General features: G+C 36.8%; 1 protein-coding gene across 8 annotated transcripts in view; it reads right to left on the bottom strand.

The window, feature by feature from the left end:
* Positions 1-21,718, bottom strand: part of DOCK3 (dedicator of cytokinesis 3) — a 735,684-nt gene that overhangs the window by 654,311 nt on the left and 59,655 nt on the right. The gene's annotated exons all lie outside the window — the stretch shown is intronic.

Raw genomic sequence — 21,718 nt, 5'->3', positions numbered from 1 at the left:
TGCGAAAAATAAAAATAAAATACCTAGGAATATACTTAACCAAGGAAATTAAAGATCTCTACAAGAAAAACTACAAGGCACTGCTAAAAAAAAAAAAAAAAAGTCACAGATGACACAAACAAATGGAAACACATACCATGCTCACAGATAACAAGAATCAATATTGTAAAAATGACTGTACTGCCAAAAGCAATCTATGGATTCAATGCAATTCCCATTCAATTTCCCATCAATGCAATTCCCATCAAAATATCATCATCATTCAATGCAATTCAATGCAATTGCATCATTCAAAATATCATCATCATTCAATGCAATTCAATGCAAACATTCAATGCAATTGCAATCATTCAATGCAATTGCATCATTCAATGCAATTCAATGCAATTTCCCATCAAAATATCATCATCATTTTCCCCAAGAACTAGAAAAAAAATCCTAAAATTCACATGGAACCAAAAGAGGGCCTGAACAGCCAAAGCAATATTAAGTATCACATTATGGGACTTTGAATTATACTACAGGGCTATAGTTACCAAAACAGCATGACACTGGAATAAAAATAAGCAATGGAAAAAAAAAAAAATAGAGAACCCAGAAATAAAGCCAAATGGTATTCAACAAAGCATACAAAAACATAAGCTGGGAAAAAAAAACACTGATATCGTTTGGCTCTGTGTCCCCGCCCAAATCTTATCTTGAATTGTACTTCCATAATTCCCACGTGTTGTGGGAGGGACCTGGTGGGAGATAACTGAATCATCAGGGCAGTTTTCCCTATACCGCTCTCATGGTAGTTAAAAAGTCTCACAAGATCTGATGGTTTGATAAGGGGAAACCCATTTTGCTTGGCTCGCATTCTCTCTTCTCTTGTCTGCTGCCATGTGAGAAGTGCCTTTCACCTTCCACCATGATTGTGAGGCCTCCCCAGCTACATGGAACTGTAAATCCAATAAACCTCTTTCTTTTGTAAATTGCCCAGTCTTGGGTATGTCTTTATCAGCAGCATAAAAATGGATTAATATAGACACTTTATTCAATAAATGGTGCTGGGAAAACTAACAAGCCACATGTAGAAGAATGAAACTGGGTCCCCATCTATCACTACACAAAAAAAAAAACTCAAGATGGATAAAATACTTAAATCCAAGACTTGAAACCATAAAAATTTTGCAAGATAACATCGAAAAAAACTCTCCTGAACATAGGCTTAAGCAAAGAATTCCTGAGTAAGACCCAAAGGCAAATGCAACGAAAACAAAAATAAATGGAACCTACTTAAACTAAAAAGCTTCTGTACAGCAAAAGAAATAATCAACAGAGTAAACAGACAACCAACAAAGAAAATATCTGCAAACTATGCATCTGACAAAAAACTAGTATCCAGAATCTACAAGGAACTCAAATCACCAAGAAAAAAAAAATCACATAAAAAAGTGGACAAAGGACATAAATAGGCAGTTCTCAAAACAAGATAGACAAACAGCCAACAAACACATGAAAAACAAAAATGCTCAACATCATTAATCATCTGGGAAATGCAAATTAAAACCACAATAAGACACCACCTTCTGCAAGAATGGTCATAATTTAAAAATCAAAAAACTATAGATGTTGGCATGGATGTAGTGAAAAGGGAGCACTTTTACACTGCTGATGGGAGTGTAAATTAGTACAACCACTACAGAAAACAGTATGGAGATTCCTTAAAGAATTAAAAATAGATCTACCATTCGATCTAGCAATCCCACTACTGGGTATCCATTCAACGGAAAAGAAGTCATTATATGAAAAAGACACATCCACATGCATGTTTATAGCAGCACAATTCGCAACTGCAAAGACATGGAACCAACCTAAATACGCACTGACCAACAAGTGGATAAGAAAATGTGGTATATACACACCATGGAATACCACTTAGCTATTAAAAGGAACAAACTAATGTCTTTTGCAGCAACTTGGATGGAGCTGGAAGCCATTATTTTAAGTGAAGGAACTCAAGAATGGGAAAGCGAATACCGCATATTCTCATTTACAAATGGGAGCTACGCTATGAGGACACAAAGACATACAAATTGATATAACAGACTCTGTGGACTTGGTGGAGGGAGGTTGGAAGGGGCTGAGAAATAAAAGACTACATATTGGATACAGTGTACACTGCTCAGGTGACAGGTGCACTAAAATCTCACATTTCATCACTAAAGAACTCATCCATGTAACCAAAGCCTACCTGTACTCCCAAAACTGTTGAATAAACTAAGAAGAAACTCCCTGTCAATCTTAAAGAACTTCCACTACCGTAAATCAAGCCTTATAATCTAAAAATTGGTTCTTTGAAAACACTAACATTGACAGATATCTAGAAAAACTAATTAGGAAAAAAAGAAAAGAAACAAATTATCAATATCAGCAATCAAAACATTAAAATCATCATAAAAGGATATTACACAACAAAACTTATACCAACTAATTTGAAATTGTACATGAGAGATGAATTTACAGCAAGGCAAAATCTACAAAAACTGGCAGAGAAGGTAAAAATTTAAATAGTCCTATATTTACTAAAGTAAAGTGAATCTGTAATTAAAAACTTCCCACAAATGAAATACCAGGTCCTGATGACTTTATCAGTGAATCTGTCCGAACATCTAAAAAAAATAACACCAGTCATAAATAATCTCTTCCAAAGAGGGAATTCATTTTGAACTCAGCATGATAGCAAAGCCTGAGAAGGACATGAGATGAAAGGAAAATTACAGGCTAATCTTTCTCATTAATATAAATAAAAATATTTTTTTAAAAAATACAAAGCAAATCAAATCCAATTATGCATAAAAAGGATGATGCATCATGACCAATTGGGGATTATTCCAGGAATGCAAGATTGGCTTAATATTAGAAAATCAATGAAGGAAAAAAAATCATATGATCATCTCTATATATGAAAAAACTGATAAAATTCAAAGTCCACTCATGACAAAAATTCTTAACACAGTAAGACTAGAAGAGAACTTCCTTAATCCGATAAAGAGCATCTACAATGTGTCTATAGCAAACATCATACACATTGGTGATATACGAAACATTTTATCACTAAGATTAGGAACAGGAAGAGGACAGTCACTGTTACCATTTCTATTCAACACTGTATGCAGGACCAGTCAACACAAATAAGGCAATTAAAGGTATAATAATTGGAAATGAGGAAATAAAACTGTCTTCATCAGCAGGTCTGACTGTGTATGTAAAAAAGTCAAAAATAATATAGACATAAACTATTACAACAAATACATGATTGTAGCAAGGTCACTAGATACAAAGTGAATATTTTTAAGTCTATATATCAATAAACAATTAGAAAATTAAATGTTTTGAAAAATACACCACTTAAAACAACATCAAAAAATGCCATGTAACTGGAAATAAGTCTAATGAGACATGTAGAAGAACTCTACACAAAAAGCTATAAAATATTAGAGACATTAAAAGCCTAATAAAAGCATATATCATATTAATTAGAAAACTCAATAGCATAAAAATATATATTCTCCCTAAATTGATCATTACATTCTCTGCAATCCCAATCAAAATCCTAATAAACTTTTTTGTAGAAATCAATAAACTGATTCAAAATGTGTATAAAAATGCAAAGGATGAAGGAGGTGAACATATAATAAGAGATATCAAGCCTTTCAGTTGCAAAGTAAACAAGCTGTGAAAAAAATGTATATACCATGAGTCTATTTGCATGTGTATATATGTGTATATTTAGATTTGATCTCTGCTGAAGACATCAAACGTGCTACTAGTAATCTGTATACTGTGGGAATATTTGGCTATATTTGCAAATACTTGTAGCATTATAAATCTGTAAATGTTTTAAATTCTCAAATTTAAAACAATTTAATTAATTTAATAAAATTAAATTCTTAAATGTATTTGGAAAATAAATTCTGAACAAAAACTTTTCAAATTCTTTAAAACTTTAAAAAATAGTTATACCAAGCTCTCACTTAATATTGTACAGACTTGGGAACTGTTAAGAAACATCAGATACTCATCAGTATCTTACTCTGACTACCAAGTGAAAAAGAAATGGTCTACCCTAGGATTTATTGCACTGAACCCTCCAACGGGGAGGGGAAAGGATTAGGTTCTGTAGTCTCAAGTCATTGCAGGTAGCCACAAATTAACAATGATATAGCTGTCTAATATCAAAAATGTATTCTAAGCATGGTTCATAAATAAAACTACAATGAATTGCATAAGCACTTAATAATTTAACATCAGCAGTTCTTTTACTCTTTAACAAACTCTTTATCGAGGCCCTTACTATTAAATTTCAATCTCTGGAGCACTCCCCACCACTCCCGTCTTCTTATCTACATCACTAATTAACAAGAACATGTAAATTAACAACAGCCTTCATTGTTTAAAATTGTGTTTCAGCTGGGTGCGGTGGCTCACGCCTGTAATCCCAGCACTTTGGGAGGCCGAGGTGGGTGGATCACTAGGTCAAGAGACCCGAGACCATCCTGGCTAACACGGTGAAACCCCATCTCTACTAAAAATACAAAAAAATTAGCCGGGTATGGTGGCAGGCACCTGTAGTCCTCGTTACTCAGGAGGCTGAGGCAGGAGAATGGCGTGAACCTGGGAGGCAGAGGTTGCAGTGAGCCAAGATTGTGCCACTGCACTCCAGCCTGGGCGACAGAGCAAGACTCTGTCTCAAAAAAAAAAAAAAAATTGAGTGTTTCATGTGTATTCAGAGAACCGATGTAAACTTTCCATTTCCATAACTATTTTCCTTCTACATTGGCTTTCAAATTATTTTTTAAAAATTAATACAGATCAATGTCATGAAGTGCTTCCCATTTTCTTCTAGCAGTTTTAGAGTTTCAGGTCTTACATTTAAGGGTTTAGTCCATTGTGAGTTGATTCTTGTAAACGGTAAGAGTCAGGCGTCTAGTTTAATTATTCTGCATGTGAATATTCAGTTTTCCCAGCATAATTTATAGAAGAAACCATTCTTTCCCCAATCAGTATTCTTGGCACCCTTGCCAAAATTAAGTTGGCTGTAATTGTGGACTTATTTTAGGTTCTCTATTCTGTTCCATTGGTCTATGTGTCTGTTTTTATGCTAGACCACACTGTTTGGGATACTACTGCTTTATTGTATATTTTGAAGACAAGTAGTGTGATGCCTCCAGCTGTGTTCTTTGTGCTCAACATTACTTTAGGTATTCAGGGTCTTTCGTGGTTCCATACTAATTTTAGGATTTTTTTTTTCTATTTATGTGAAGAATGTCATTGGTACTTTGATAGGGATTTCACTGAATATGTATATCATTTGAAATAGTATGGACATTTTAACAATATCAATTTTTCAAATCCATGACCATGAGATCTTTCCATTTATGTCTGTCCTCTTCAGTTTTTGTCATTAATAACATTAGTTTATCATTGTAGAAATCTTTCACCTCTTTGGTTAAATTTATTCCTAGGTATTTTTTGTTTTAGCTATTGTATGAGAGATTGTTTTCTTGTGACTGAATATTCGTAGCATATATAAATGTTACAGATTTTGTATGTTAATTTACGTTTATTTTTAATATTTGTGGATACACAGTAGGTGTTTATGCCTATGGTATACATGGGATGTTTTGATACAGGCATACAGTGTGAAAATAAGTGCATCATGAAGAATGGAGTATCCATCCTCTCAAGCATTTATCCTTTGAGTTACAAACCAATTACACTCTTTAAGTAATTTTAAAATGTAAATTACGTTACTGACCATAGTCACCCTGTTGAGCTATCAAACAGTAGGTCTTGCTCATTCTTTGTAACTATTTTTTGTACCCATTAACCATCCCACCTCCCCTCACCCAGCCACCCACTACCCTTCGCACCCTCTAGTAACTATCCTTCTACTCTCTGTCTCCAATAATTCAGTTGTTTTGATGTTAGATCCCACAAATAAGTGATAACATGTGATGTTTGTCTTTCTGTGCCTGGTTTATTTCACTTAATGTAATGATCTCCAGTTTCACCCATGTTGTTGCAAATAAAAGGATCTCATTCTTCTTTATGATCGAATAGTACTCTGCAGTGTATGTGTACTACATTTTCTTTATCCATTCATCTGTTCATGGATGCTTAGATTGCTTCCAAATCTTGACTATTGTGAACAGTGCTGTAACAAACATGGGAGTGCAGCTATCTCTGATTTCCTCTCTTTGGGGTATATACCCAGCAGTGGGATTGCTGGATCACATGGTAGCTCTAGGTTCTGGGGGTTTTTTTTTTGTTTTTGTTTTTGTTTTGTTTTTGTTTTGTTTTGTTTTTTTTGAGATAAGAGTCTCGCTCTGTCGCCCAGGCTGGAATGCAGTGGCACGATCCCAGCTCACTACAAGATCCGCCTCCCAGGTTCACGCCATTCTCCTGGATCCTCGTGATCTGCCTGCCTCGGCCTCCCAAAGTGCTAGGATTACAGGTGTGAGCCACCACACCCGGCTGGTAGCTCTAGTTTAGGTTTTTGGAGGAACCTCCAAACTATTCTCCATAGTGGTTGTACTAATTGACATTCTCACCAACAGCATACAAGGGTTCCCTTTTCTCCACATCCTCACCAGCATTTGTTATTGTCTGTCTTTTGGATATAAGCCATTTTAACTCGGGTGAGATAATATTTCATTGTAGGTCTCATTTGCATTTCTCTGATCAATGATGTTGAGCATCTTTTCATATGCCTGCTTGCCATTTGTATAACTTCTTTTGAGAAATGTCTGCTCAAATCTTTGGCCCATTTTTTGATCAGATTATAAGATTTCTTTCCTATAGAGTTGTTTGAGCTCCTTGTATTTTCTGGTCATTAATTCTTTCTCAGATAGGTAGTTTGCAAATATTTTCTCCCATTGTGTGGGTTGTCTGTTCACTTTGTTGATTGTTTCCTTTGCTGTGAAGAAGCTTTTTAACTTGATGTGATCCCATGTGTCCATGTGTGCTTTGGTTGCCTGTGCTCTGACATATTGTTCAAGACGTTTTTGCCCAGACCAATATCCTGGAGATTTTCCCCAACGTTTTCTTGTAGTAGCTTCATAGTTTGAGGCTGTAATCCATTTTGATTTGATTTTTGTATATGGCAAGAGATAACTGTCTAGCTTCATTCGTCTATATACGGATATCCAATTTCCCCAGCACCATTTATTGAAGAGACTATCTTTTCCATAGTGTATTTCTTGGCATGTTTGGTGAAAATGAGTTCGCTGTAGGTGTGTTAACCTTAACCCTAACCCTAACCAGCCAGTTAAGGTTACAGTTAGGGTTAGGGTTAGAGAAACCCTGTTTCTGGGTTCTCCATTCTGTTCCATTGGTCTGTGCATCTATATGGAGCATAATCTGAAAGTCAGGTAATGTGATTCCTCCAGTTCTGTTATTTTTGCTTAGGAATGCTGTGGCTACTCTGGGTCTTTTGTGCTTCCGTATAAATTTGAGATTTTTTTTTCTATTTTTGTGAAGAATGTCATCACTGTTTTGATAGGCAATGCTTTGAATCTGTAGATTTCTTTGGGTAGAATGGACATTTTAAAAATAGTGATTGTTCCAATCAATGAACATGGAATTTTTTTCATTTTTTGTGTCCCCTTCAATTTCTTTCATCAGTGTTTATAGTTTTCATTATGGAGATCTTTTACTTTTTTGGTTAATTCTTAACTATTTAATTTTAGGTGTAACTATTGCAACTGAGATTGCTTTTTTCTTTCTTTTTAAGATTGTTCACTCCTGGCATATAGAAATGCTACTGACTTTTGTATGTTGATTCTGTATCCTGCAACTTTACCGAATTTATCAGTTCTAATTGTTTTTTTGTTGGAGTCTTTAGATTTTTCCAAATATAAGATAACACCATCTGCAAACATGGATAATTTGACTTCTCCCTCTCCAACTGGGATGCCCTTTATATCTTTCTCTTGTCCGACTGCTCTGTCTAGGACTTCCAGTACTATGCTGAATAACTGGTGAAAGTGGGCATCCTTGTCCTGTTCCAGATCTTAGACGAAAGGCTTTGTATGTTGATTTTGTAGACTGCAACTTTACTGAATTCTCATTTCTCAGTTTTAATAGTTTTTTTGGTGAAGTCTGTAGTTTTCAATATATAAGATCACGTCATCTGCAAACAGGGACAATTTGACTTTCTCCTTCCCAATTTAGACAACTTTCTTGCTCTTGCCTAATTGCTCTGGCTAAAACTTTTTTTTTTTTGGAGACAGAGTCTCACTCTGTCACCCAGGCTGGACTGCAATGGCACAATCTCAGCTTACTGTCACCTCCACCTCCCAGGTTCAAGTGATTCTCCTGCCTCAGCCTCCCAAGTAGCTGGGATTATAAGCACCCACCACCACACACCCAGCTAATTTTTGTATTTTTAGTAGAGACAGGGTTTCACCATGTTGGCCAGGCTGGTCTCGAACTCCTGACCTCAAGTGATCTGCCTGCCTCAGCCTCCCAAAGTGCTAGGATTACAGGTGTGAACCACCGTGCTCAACCAAGACTTCTAGTACTGTGTTGAACAGGAGTGGTCAAAGTGGGCATCTTCATCTAGGTCCATATTGTAAAGGAAAAGCTTTTAAATTTTCCCTATTCAGTATGATGTCAGCTATGGGTTTGTCATATACGGACTTTATTGTGCTGAAGTACGTTCCTTCCATTAATATATCTAACATGTTTAGAGTTTTTATTATGAAGGGATATTGAATATTATTGAATGCTACCAGTAAAGACCATAGGAGAAACAATTCATAATATTAGTCTGGCAAAAGCACAGGCCAGAAATGTTTAACAAAAAAGGATTACATTAAACTAAATTCTGCACAGTAAAGAAAACAACAGAATGAAGAGACAATTTACAGAATGGGAGAAAATATTTGCAGACTATGCATCTGACAAGGGATGTTAATATCCAGAATATGAAGAACTCAACTCAACAGTAAAAAAAAATCCAATTAAAAATAAACAAAAGATTTCTCAAAAGAAGACATACATGTGACAAACAGGTATATGAAAAAATGCTCAACATCACTAATCATCAGAGAAATGTAAATCAAAACCACAATGAGTTACCACCTCATCCCAGTTAGGATGGCAATTATCAAAAAGACAAAAAAAAATGCTGATGAGAATGTGAAGAGAAAGGATACTCTCATACACTGCTGGTGGAAACGTAAATCAGTACAGCCATTCAGGACAATGGTATGGAGGCCCTTCCAAAACTTAAAAAATACAAATAACATATGATTCTACAATCCTACTACTGCATATATATCCAAAGGAAATTAAATCAGTATGTCAGAGATATCTGCACTCCCATGTTTATTGTAGCACTATTCACAATAGCCCAGATATGGAATCAACTTAAGTGTCCATTAATGGATGAATTTTTTAATGTGATATATATATATATATATATACACACACACACACAATAGAATACTATTCAGCCATAAAAACCGAATGAAATCCTGTCACTTGCAACAAGATGGATGAAACTAGAAGACATTAAGTGAAATAAGCCAAGCACAGAAGGACAAATACCGTATTATTTCACTCATATAGAGTTTTAAAAAGTTGATCCCACAGACATATACAGTAGAACAGTGGTTACCAGAGGCAGGGGCAGGGGCAGGGGCTGGGGGTGGTTAAGGTATGGGGAATGGTTAGAGGTTTGGTCAAATCAAGTTGCAGTTAGATAGGAGGAATACATTCTGGTGTTCTATTTCATAGCAAGGTGACTACAGTTAACAATAATGTATTGTATATTTCAAAATAGCTAGAAAAGAGGATTCTGAATGTTCTCACCAGGAAGAAATCACAAGTGCTTGAAGTGATGGAAAACCTAACAGCCCTGATTTGATCATTACACAATGTGTACATGTATCAAAATATCACACTGTACACCCCATAAATATGCGTAATTATTATGTGTCGATTAAAAATAAAACTTTAAAAATGAATTAAATTTTTTTAATTAATATAAAAAGAGGAGAAAAAAATAAATTTTGCCTGCTAGAAAACTAGGGAGCCTGAAAGAGAGTAAAGCTTTCTCCCTATAATCATGGATCCATTTTCAGGCCTACACTTTATTTGCAGGCATATCATGAAGATTAAATCTACAAGTTAATAGATTGTTTGGCTCTGTTCCCCACTGTGTCTGTCAGATACTACATAAATTCTAAGAAAGGCCTGACACAGAGGCTCATGCCTGTAATCCCAGCACTTTGAGAGGCCGAGATGGGCAGATCACTTGAGGTCAGCAGTGTGAAACCAGCCTGGCCAACATGGTAAAACCCTGTCTCTACTAAAAATTCAAAAAAATTAGCCAGGCATGGTGGCACATGCCTGTAATCCCAGCTACATGGGAGGCTGAGGCAGGAGAATCACTTGAACCTGGGAGGCAGAGGTTGCAGTGAGCCAAGATTGCGCCACTGCACTCCAGCCTGGGCGACAAAGCAAGGCTTTGTCTCAAAAAAAAAAAAAAAAAAAAAAAAAAAATCTAAGAAAGTGGCAGCTTCAGAACAAATATGCCCACAATCTCAGCACTTTGGGAGGCCGAAGTAGGTGCATCACTTTGAGGCCAGGAGTTTGAAATCAGCCTGGCCAACATGGTGAAATCCCATCTCTACTAAAAACAAAACAAAACAAATATGCCCTTTAACATTACTCACTGTTAACTATATATAATGAAGGATTTATCCATGGCAAAATAAAACTGAAGACTTTTGAAAAACAACATATTAGGAAGAAGATACACTAACTGTTTTAACACTTAAAAAAAATTTTTTTTGGCCGGGAGTGGTGGCTCAAGCCTGTAATCCCGGCACTTTGGGAGGCCGAGGCGGGCGGATCACGAGGTCAGGAGATTTAGATCACCCTGGCTAACACAGTGAAACCCCGTTTCTACTAAAAATACAAAAAAATTAGCCGGATGCAGTGGCGGGCGCCTATAGTCCCAGCTACTCAGGAGGCAGAGGCAGGAGAATGGCGTGAACCCGGGAGGCGGAGCTTGCAGTGAGCCGAGATCGTTCCACTGCACTCCAGCCTGGACGACAAAGCGAGACTCTGTCTCAAAAAAAAAAAAAAAAAAAAGAGAGATGGGGTCTTGTCATGTTCTCCAAGCTGGTCTCAAACTCCTTGGCTCAAGTGATCCTCCTGCCTCACCCAAGCAGCTGGAACTACAGGTACGTGTCATCATACTGAGCCGCTAATTCTTAAATTTTGTAGATATTTATTAACTTCAATTTTTTTCATACTATGTTAAATAGAAAGGGTTATAAACAGTATTTACAGCATAATTCCACACAATCATCCTTCAGTGTTCATAGAGGATGGTTTCCAGGAATTCCTAGATAACAAAATCCATGAATGCTCAAGTCCCTGATATAAAATGGTGTAGTATTTGTAAATAACCTATACACATCCTCTTGTATACTTTAAACCATCTCTAGATTAGTTATAATGCCTAATACAGTATAAATTCTGTATGCCTATAATAATTTTGTATTTTTTATCATGGTATTGTTATGTTGTTTTCTATTTTTGATCTGCTGTTGGTTGAATCCACAGATGCAGAACCCAAGGGTATGAAGGGCCAATTGTATACAGCTTCTGTAATATTTATTTCTGTTTATTATGCAATAATATGAAATCTGTGCTAAAAGAATACATGTTAGCATTACCAGACTAAGCATTAAGCACAATATTCCCAATTCACAGGAAACCATCAGGAAAAAAAAAATGTAATACAACACCTCATCACAGAACGTCACAAAAATAGAAATGAAAATAAAACCAGCAAAAGTAAATTTCTGAGTAGCTTATTAGCTAGTCATACAAGGAAAGCCACCTACAAATAATGAATTAATTAAATAGTGTTTGATCACAGCGAACAAAGAAATATGTCCTGAGAATATAAACTTGTTCAAGACCATTAGAATTTTGGTGAGAATAAGTGCTCTAAGAGTTGTATACATATAGACCAATATCCATAGTCAATTTGAAAACAGAGCAAAGAAATTGATGAAACCAAATGTTACTTTCTTTGAAAATATCAATAGAATTGATTAATCCTTTAACCAGACTGACCAAGAAAAACAGAGAGAAGATTTAAATTACTAATATCGGGAATGAAAGTGAAGCTATTACTACCAACATTTAAAAAAATAAAAAATATTAAAAAGATATACTTAGAACAACTGTATGCCAAAATTTTCGATAAGCTAGATTAAATGGACAAATTTCTAAAACAAAACATATGATCAAAATTGACTCAAGAAGAAACAGAGGTCAGGCACGGTGGCTCACACCTGTAATCCCAGCACTTTGGGAGGCCGCGGCAGGTGGATCACCTGAGGTCAGGAGTTTGAGACCAGCCTGGCCAACATGGCAAAACCCCAACTCTACTAAAAATACAAAAATTAGTCAGGTGTGGTGGTATGCACCTAAAATCCCAGCTACTGACGAGGCTGAAGCAGTAGAAACCACTTGAACCCAGGAGGCAGAAGTTTCAGTGAGCTGAGTATCTCACCACTGCACTCCAGCCTGGGCAACAGAGTGAGACTCCATCTCAAAAATAAAAATAAAAAAGAAGAAACAGAAAAATCTGAATTGATCTCTAATATGAAAAGAGACTGAAGCAGTAATCACAATGCTTCTCACAGGTCCGAGACCAGACAGATGGTCCCTGACTTAACAATGGTTAGAAATATAATTTTCAACTTTCCAATGGTTTATTGAGATATAACCCCATTGTAAGTTGAAAAGCATCTGAACTTACAACTTTTTGACTTTACAATGGGTTTCTCAGGGTATTTTCAAATGGATTTTCAACTTACAATATTTTCCACTTATGATGAACTTATTAGGAAATAACCCCATTGTAATTCAAGGGGCATCTGTCCTGGTGAATTTTACCAAATGCTTAAAAAAGAACACTAATCCTTCAAAAACACTTTCAAAAAAAAATTAAAAAAGGAAGGAACAACTCCCAAGGCAATTATTACTTATTCTCATGCCAAAACCAAACAAACATATCACGAGGAAAAAAATATCCATAACATATAAAGATGATTACATGTGATGAAATGGGATTTATTCTGGATGCAGAAATAACATTTGACAAAATCTAGTGCCCTTTCATGATTAAAAAAAAAAAAAACTCAGAATATTAGGAATACAATATATCTTCCTCAACCCAGAGGTAACATCACACTTACTAAAGAAAAACTGAATGCTTTGTAAAATCAGGATCAGAAAGTAGGGTACAAAACTACTCCCATTTAAAGATGACAGGATCTTGTCTGTATTTTTTTTTTTTTTAATAAAGAATCCATCCGGGTGCGGTGGTTCACACCTGTAATCCCAGCATTTTGGGAGGCTGAGGCGAGCGGATCATGAGGTCAGGAGATCGAGACCATCCTGAGACGGTGAAACCCCGTCTCTACTAAAAACACAAAAAATTAGCCAGGCATGGTGGCAGGTGCCTGTAGTCCCAGCTACTCAGGAGGCTGAGGCAGGAGAACGGCATGAACCCGGGAGGCGGAGCTTGCAGTGAGCCGAGATCACCCCATTGCACTCCAGTCTGGGAGACAGAGCAAGACTCTGTCTCAAAAAAAAAAGAAAGAAAGAAAGAAAAGAAAAGAAAAAATCCACATGAAACTATTAGAGGTAGCAAACTAGTTCAGCAAGATTGCAGGATACACAATCTGTACAGATGCTCCTCAACTAACAATGTGGTTACATTCTGATAAATCCATTGTAAGTTAAAAATATCTTTAATTGAAAATGCATTTAAAATATCTAACCTACCAAACATCATAATTTAACCTAGCCTATTTTAAACATGCTCAGAACACTTCAATTAGCCTACAGCTGCACAAAATCATCTAACACAAAGCCTATTTTATAAGATGTTCAATGTCTCATAGAATTTAGTGAACATTATACTGAAAGTGAAAAACAGAATGGTACTATGAATATTCAAGGTATGATTTCCACTGAATTCACATCACTTTCACACCATAGTGAAGTCCAAAAACCGTAAGACAAACCATCCTAAGTCAAGAACTATCTGCATATAAAAATCAGTTGTGATCTGAGAAACAAACCCTCAAATAAATGATCACTTGATTTTTGACAAGAGTGCCAGGACCATTCAACAAAGAACTGACTGTCTTTTCAATCAAAGGTGGTGGAAAACTGGATGCCACATGCAAAAGAGTAAGTTTGATGGACCCTTATCTCACATCATATACAAAAATAAACTAAAAATGGCTCAAAGACTTAAAAGTAAAAGCTATAACTGTAAAACTCTTAGAAGAAAACAAAAGGGAAAAGCTTCATGACACTGGACTTGGAAATGATTCCTTCATGACCAAAAGTACAGGGGGAAAAAAAAAGAGTCTGGCTTCACCAAAATTTGAAACTTTTATGCATCAAAGGCTACATCAATAACAATCCACAGAATGGGAAAAAATATTTTTAAATCATATATCTGATAAGGAATTAACTGACAGGATAAAGAACTCCTACAGATCAGCAACAAACAAACTGATTTTTTTCTTTTATTTTTGAGACTATCTCACTCAGTCACCCAGGCTGGAGTGCAGTGGCATGATCACAGCTTATTGTAGCCTTGAACTCCTGGGCTCAAGCAATACTCCCACCTCAGCCTCCCAAGCCTTCCTGTAGCTGGAATTACAGGCATGTGCCACCACACCCCACTAATTTTTTCCATTTTTTTGTAGAGACGGGTCTCACTTGTCACCCAGGCTGGTCTTGAACTCCTGGACTCAAGCAATCCTCCTGCCTTGGCTTCCCAAAGTGCTGGGATTACAGGTGTGGGCCAACACACCCAACCCAAACTGATTCTTAAAATGGGCAAAAGACTTTGAGTAGGCATTTTTGCAAAGAAGATACACAGATGCTCAACAGGCACATAAAAAGATGTTCAACATCCCTAATCATGAGGGAAATGCAAATCAAAGCACAATGACATGCCACTTCATACCCATTTGGATGGCTATTATATAAAAAAAAAAAAAAAAAAACAAATGTTAAAGGTGTGAGGCAATTAGAACCTTTTTGCATTGCTGGTGGGGATGTAAAATGATGCAGCTGCTGTGGAAAACAGTATAGCAATTCCTAAAAAAAATTAAACAGAATAATCAAGTATAATTATTTTAATTTAAAAAGAATTTAAATATTTAATTTAGTTAAATACCTAATTTTATTTAACAAATTTAATTTTAATTTGATATTAAACAGAATTATATGATCCAGCCATTCCACTTCTGCATATATATCCAAAGGCAGGAGACAAGGACAGATATTTGTATACTCATGCTCTAGCACGATTATACATAATAGTCAAAAGGTGAAAGCAATCCAAGTGTCCACTGACAGATGAACAGATAAAATATGGTATGTGCCTACAAAGGAATATTATTCAGCCTTGCAAAGTAACAAAATCTTGACATGCTACAACATGGATAAACCTTGAAAGTACTACACTAAATAAAATAAGCTAGTTACAAAAGGAAAATTTTGTATGATTCCACTATAGACAATCCTCAACTTATCAAAATCAATTCATGATTTTTCAATCTTACAATAAGCTTTTTGGATGTACCCTCATCAAAAGAGGAGTATCTGTAATATAATGTTCCTAGAGTGCTCAAATTCATAAAGAAAAAAGTAGAATTTTGGTTGCTGGGGGCTGGGAAAGTGTGGAATGAAGAGTCAGTGTTTAATGGGTACAGAGTTTAAGTTGAGGAAGATGAAAAAGTTCTCGATATAGATGGTGGAGATGGTTATTTAACAACAGTGTGTATGTACTTGATGCTGCAGAACTGTACACTTTCAGACAAGATCGGGTGTATTCAGGGTGGTATGGCCACAGAGCTGTATACTTTCAAATGGTTAAAATTGTAAATTTAATTATATATCTTTTTTTTACTGTGGTAATATATAAGCACAATAAAAAAATAGAGATACAGAGATCCAGAATATCCAAAACAATCTTGAAAATGGGGACAAAATATAAAGGATCCGCACTTCCCAATTTCAAAACTTACTATAAAGTTACACAATTGTGAAGATAGTGTAGTACTGGCATAAGGATAGAATTATGTCAAAGGAAAAGAACTAAGACTCCGGCGGGATCGGGGGTGGTCCCGGGAGATAACTTTCAAAATTATGTCCAATTAAATTCCTTTCTTTTTTTTTTTTTTTCGACAGAGTCTCGCTCTGTCGCCCAGGCTGGAGTGCAGTGGTGCGATCTCAGCTCACTCTAACCTCTGCCTCTCAGGTTCTGGTACCAAAACAGAGATATAGACCAATGGAACAGAATAGAGCCCTCAGAAATAATACCACACATCTACAGCCATCTGATCTTTGACAAACCTGACAAAAACAAGAAATGGGGAAAGGATTCCCTATTTAATAAACCGTGCTGGGAAAATTGGCTAGCCACAACTAGAAAGCTGAAACTGGATCCTTTCCTTACTCCTTATACGAAAATTATTTCAAGATGGATTAGAGACTTAAATGTTAGACCTAAAACCATAAAAACCCTAGAAGAAAACCTAGGTAATACCATTCAGGACATAGGCATGGGCAAGGACTTCATGTCTAAAACACCAAAAGCAATGGCAACAAAAGCCAAAATTGACAAAAGGGATCTAATTCAACTAAAGAGCTTCTGCAAAGCAAAAGGAACTACCATCAGAGTGAACAGGCAACCTACAGAATGGGAGAAAATTTCTGCAATCTACCCATCTGACAAAGGGCTAATATCAAGAACCTACAAAGAACTCAAACAAATTTACAAGAAAAAAACAAACAACCCCATCAAAAAGTGGGCAAAGAACATGAACAGACACTTCTCAAAAGAAGACATTCATACAGCCAACAGACACATGAAAAAATGCTCATCACTCACCATCAGAGAAATACAAATCAAAACCACAATGAGATACCATCTCACACCAGTTAGAATGGTGTTCATTTAAAAATCAGGAAACAATAGGCCGGGCGCGGTGGCTCAAGCCTGTAATCCCAGCACTTTGGGAGCCAGAGACGGGCGGATCATGAGGTCAGGAGATCGAGACCATCCTGGCTAACACGGTGAAACCGTCTCTACTAAAAAATACAAAAAACTAGCCGGGCGATTTGGCAGGCGCCTGTAGTCCCAGCTACTCGGGAGGCTGAGGCAGGAGAATGGCATAAACCCAGGAGGCAGAGCTTGCAGTGAGCTGAGATCCGGCCACTGCACTCCAGCCTGGGCGCGAGACTCCGTCTCAAAAAAAAAAAAAAAAAAAAAAAATCAGGAAACAACAGGTGCTGGAGAGGATGTGGAGAAATAGGAACACTTGTACACTGTTGGTGGGACTGTAAACTAGTTCAATCATTGTGGAAAACAGTGTGGCGATTCCTCAAGGATCTAGAACTAGAAGTACCATTTGACCCAGCCATCCCATTACTGGGTATATACCCAAAGGATTATAAATCATGCTGCTATAAAGACATATGCACACATATGTTTATTGCAGCACTATTCACAATAGCAAAGACTTGGAATCAACCCAATTGTCCATCAGTGACAAACTGGATTAAGAAAATGTGGCACATACACATCATGGAATACTATGCAGCCATAAAAAAGGATGAGTTCGTGTCCTTTGTAGGGACATGGATACAGCTGGAAGCCATCATTCTCAGCAAACTACTGCAAGAACAGAAAACCAAACACCGCATGTTCTCACTCATAGGTGGGAATTGAACAATGAGATCACTTGGACACAGGAAGGGGAACATCACACACCGGGGCCTATTGTGGGGAGGGGTTGGGGGGAGGGATAGCATCAGGAGATATACCTAATGTAAATGACAAGTTAATGGGTGCAGCACACCAACATGGCACATGTATATATATGTAACCTGCACGTTGTGCACATGTATCCTAGAACTTAAAGTATAATAATAAAAAAAGAAAAAAAAAAGTAAGCAAAGAACATGACCACTTTTCAAAAGAAAACATACACTCAGCCAACAAGCATATGAAAAAAAGCTTAATATCACTGATCACTAGAGAAGTACAAATCAAAACCACAATGAGACACCATCTAACACCAGTCAGAATGACTATTATTTAGAAGTCAAAAAATAACAGACACTGGCAAGGTTACAGAGAAAAGGGAATGCTTATACACTGCTGGTGGAAATGTAAATTAGTTCAGCCATTGTGGAAAACAGTTTGGCAATTTCTCAAAGAACTTAAAACAGAACTACCATTCAACCCAGCAATCCCATTACTGGGTATATATTCAACAAGCAATCCCATTACTGGGTATATATCCAACTAGCAATCCCATTACTGGGTATATATCCAAAGGAATATAAATCATTCTACCATAAAGACATATGCATGTATATGTTCTTCGCAGCACTATTCACAACAGCAAAGACGCAGAATCAATCTAAAAGCCCATCAATGCTAGACTGGATAAAGAAAATGTGATACATATACACCATGGAATACTACACAGCCATAAAAAAGAATGAGATCATGTCCTTCACAGTAACATGGATGGAGCTGGAGGCCATTTTCCCAAGTGAACTAACACAGAAAAATAAAAACTAAATATTGCATGTTCTCACTTATGAGTGGGAGCTAAACACTGAGTATACACGAACACAGAGAAGGGAACAATAGACTAGGGCCTACGTGAGGGTGGACAGTAGGAGGAGGGTGAGAATAGAAAACAACCTATTGCATACTATGTTTACTACCCGGGTGATGAAATAATCGTACGACAAACCTCCATAACAAGAAATTTACCTATATAAAAAATCTGCACATGTACCCCTGAACCTAAAATAAAAATTTTTAAAAAACAAGATTCCAGGTAACAACTTTGTATGTTAAAGTTTGAAAAACACTATTCTAGAGCATTATTAAAAGAGTAGATTTTAAATGTTTTCACCACAAAGCAGAACACAGAATTAGTGAACTTGAAGACAGATCAATAGAAAATATCTAAACTGTCTTTGTAGACATTGACACCACTCAGAGCCCTGATATCACCGTGGATGGTATGCCCTTGGGCTGCATCTCCTTCAAGCTATTAGCAGACAAAGTTCCAAAAAACTTTCATGCTCTGAGCACTCGAAAGAATGCATTTGGTTATAAGTGTTCCTGCTTTCACAGAATTATTCCAGGGTTTATGTGTCAGGGTAGTGACTTCACATACCACAATGGCACTGGTGGCAAGTCCATCTATAGGGAGAAATCTGATGATGAGAACTTCGTTATGAAGCATACAAGTCCTGGCATCTTGTCCGTGATAAACGCTGGACCCAACACAAATGGTTCCCAGTTTTGCATCTGCACTGCGAAGACCTCAGTGGTTGGATGGCAAGCATGTGCTCTTTGGCAAGGTAAATAATAGCATTAATATCATGCAGGCCATAGAGTGCTCTGCATCCAGAAATGGCAAGAACAGTGAGAAGATCACCATGGCTGACTGTGGACAATTCTAATAAATTTGACTTGTGCTTTATCTTAACCATCAAACCATTCCTCCTGTAGTTCAAGAAAGCACCCTCCACCCCATTTGCTCACAGCATCCTATAATCATTGTGTTTTTGCTGCAGTTCTTTGGGTTCCATATTTTCCTTACTCTCTTCCATGCCTAGTTGGATTGCAGAGTTAAGTTTAAGAGTATGAAATAAAAACAACAAAAAAAAGAAAATACCTAAACTGAAAGAGAGAGGGAAAAACAAGTAAGAGTATAATATAATAGACGTGTGAAACTTGATCAAAAGATCTAAAAAACTTACAACTAGAGTCCTTAATAAAAGAGAATACAAGAGAAACGATATTCACAATGATAATGACTGATATTTTCCCCAAACTGATTAAAAACATCAACCCACGGCCGGGTGTGGTGGCTCACGCCTGTAATCCCAGCACTTTGGGAGGCCGAGGCAGGTGGATCATGAGGTCAGGAGATTGAGACCATCCTGGCTAACACAGTGAAACCCCGTCTCTACTAAAAATACAAAACAAAAAATTAGCCGGGCATGGTGGCAGGCGCCTGTAGTCCCAGCTACTCAGGAGGCTGAGGCAGGTGAATGGTGTCAACTCAGGAGGCAGAGCTTGCAGTGAGCCAAGATCACACCACTGAACTCCAGCCTAGGTGACAGAGCAAGACTCCGTCTCAACAAAAAAAAAAAAAAAATCAACCCACAAACTTGAAGGGAGATTATAGCGAGAGAGGATGGCAAAAAAAATCCAATATATGCATAACTGAAATTCCTAAACAAACCCAAAACAAGAGAAGATTAATTCAGAAATATAATTACAGAGATATAATTCAGGAAGGTTTTCTTGTGGGAGGATGAAAAATACTGTAACATATATTTTGTGCCAAGAAACACTGACACAGAATGCTCCACACAAGACATAATCTAGAAAATTTATTAGACTTTAAAACTTAAAAAGAAAAAGAAAAATGGTTAAAGTCATACTAGCCTCAGATTTCTCCACTGCAATATCTAATACTGAAAGACACTAGAGAAACATTTTAAAGATACTGAAGGAAAGAAAATATAAGCAAAAGATGTTCCATCCAACCAAGATGTCCTTAGAGAATAAAGTATAAAAGCTACAAACAGTTCTGAACACCTAAAAACTCAGGGAATATCTTGCTCATGATCTCTTATTGAGGAAACAGGATAGTTTTGAGGAAATTTCACAAAAAAGAGCTGACAATGAGCACAGAATAAATTTGATAGCTGAACTAAGAATAAAACAAATATGGAGATTAGAGTGACAGACAGGATATAAATGTTATATGCCCTGATAATGCAGAATGACACACACAAGAAAAAACTGAAAAGGAAAGAAGGTGAGAGGCAGATTAAAGGTGCTGATGGCCTCAACTGTAACCACTGGAATTCAAAGTATATTATTTAGATATTCTGATATACTTGATATATATTGTGAATGCTTAATATAACACAAACCAAATAAGAAATTTGATAATGCAAAAGTAAACACAAACACGGCTGGCTGCAGGGGCTCACGCATGTAATCCCAGCACTTTGGGAGGCCGAAGTGGGCGGATCACTTGAAGCCAGGAGTTCAAGACCAGCCTGGCCAAAATAGTGAAACCCCAACTCTACTAAAAATACCAAAAAATTAGCAGGGCATGGTGGTGCATGCCTGTAATCCCAGCTACTCGGGAGGCTGAGGCAGGAGAATCACTTGACCCAGGGAGGTGGAGGTTGCAGTGGGCTGAGATTGGGCCACTGCACTCCAGCCTGGGCAACAGAGTGAAACTCCGTCTCAATTTAAAAAAAGTAAACACCTCCAGCCTGGGCAACAGAGCGAGACTCCGTCTAAAATAATAATAATAATTACTAGAAGAATCTAAAAACTACCTATTGGGTACTGTGTTCACTACTTGAGTGCAATATACCCATGTAACTTATCTGCACATGTACACCATGTATCTAAAATAAAAGTTGAAAAAAAGATTTCAAAAATAAAAGCATTTTACTCCCCCAAAAAAAGTAAACACAAAGACACTTTGTTATTAAAATCAGGTATGGACAGAAAGGGAAAAAATAAACACTATTCTGTAGGTGATTT

This window comes from Trachypithecus francoisi, unplaced genomic scaffold, assembly GCF_009764315.1.
Source record: "Trachypithecus francoisi isolate TF-2019V2 unplaced genomic scaffold, Tfra_2.0 Lachesis_group0, whole genome shotgun sequence".
Lineage (NCBI taxonomy): Eukaryota > Metazoa > Chordata > Mammalia > Primates > Cercopithecidae > Trachypithecus > Trachypithecus francoisi.
This window is presented reverse-complemented; position numbering and strand designations above follow the sequence as displayed.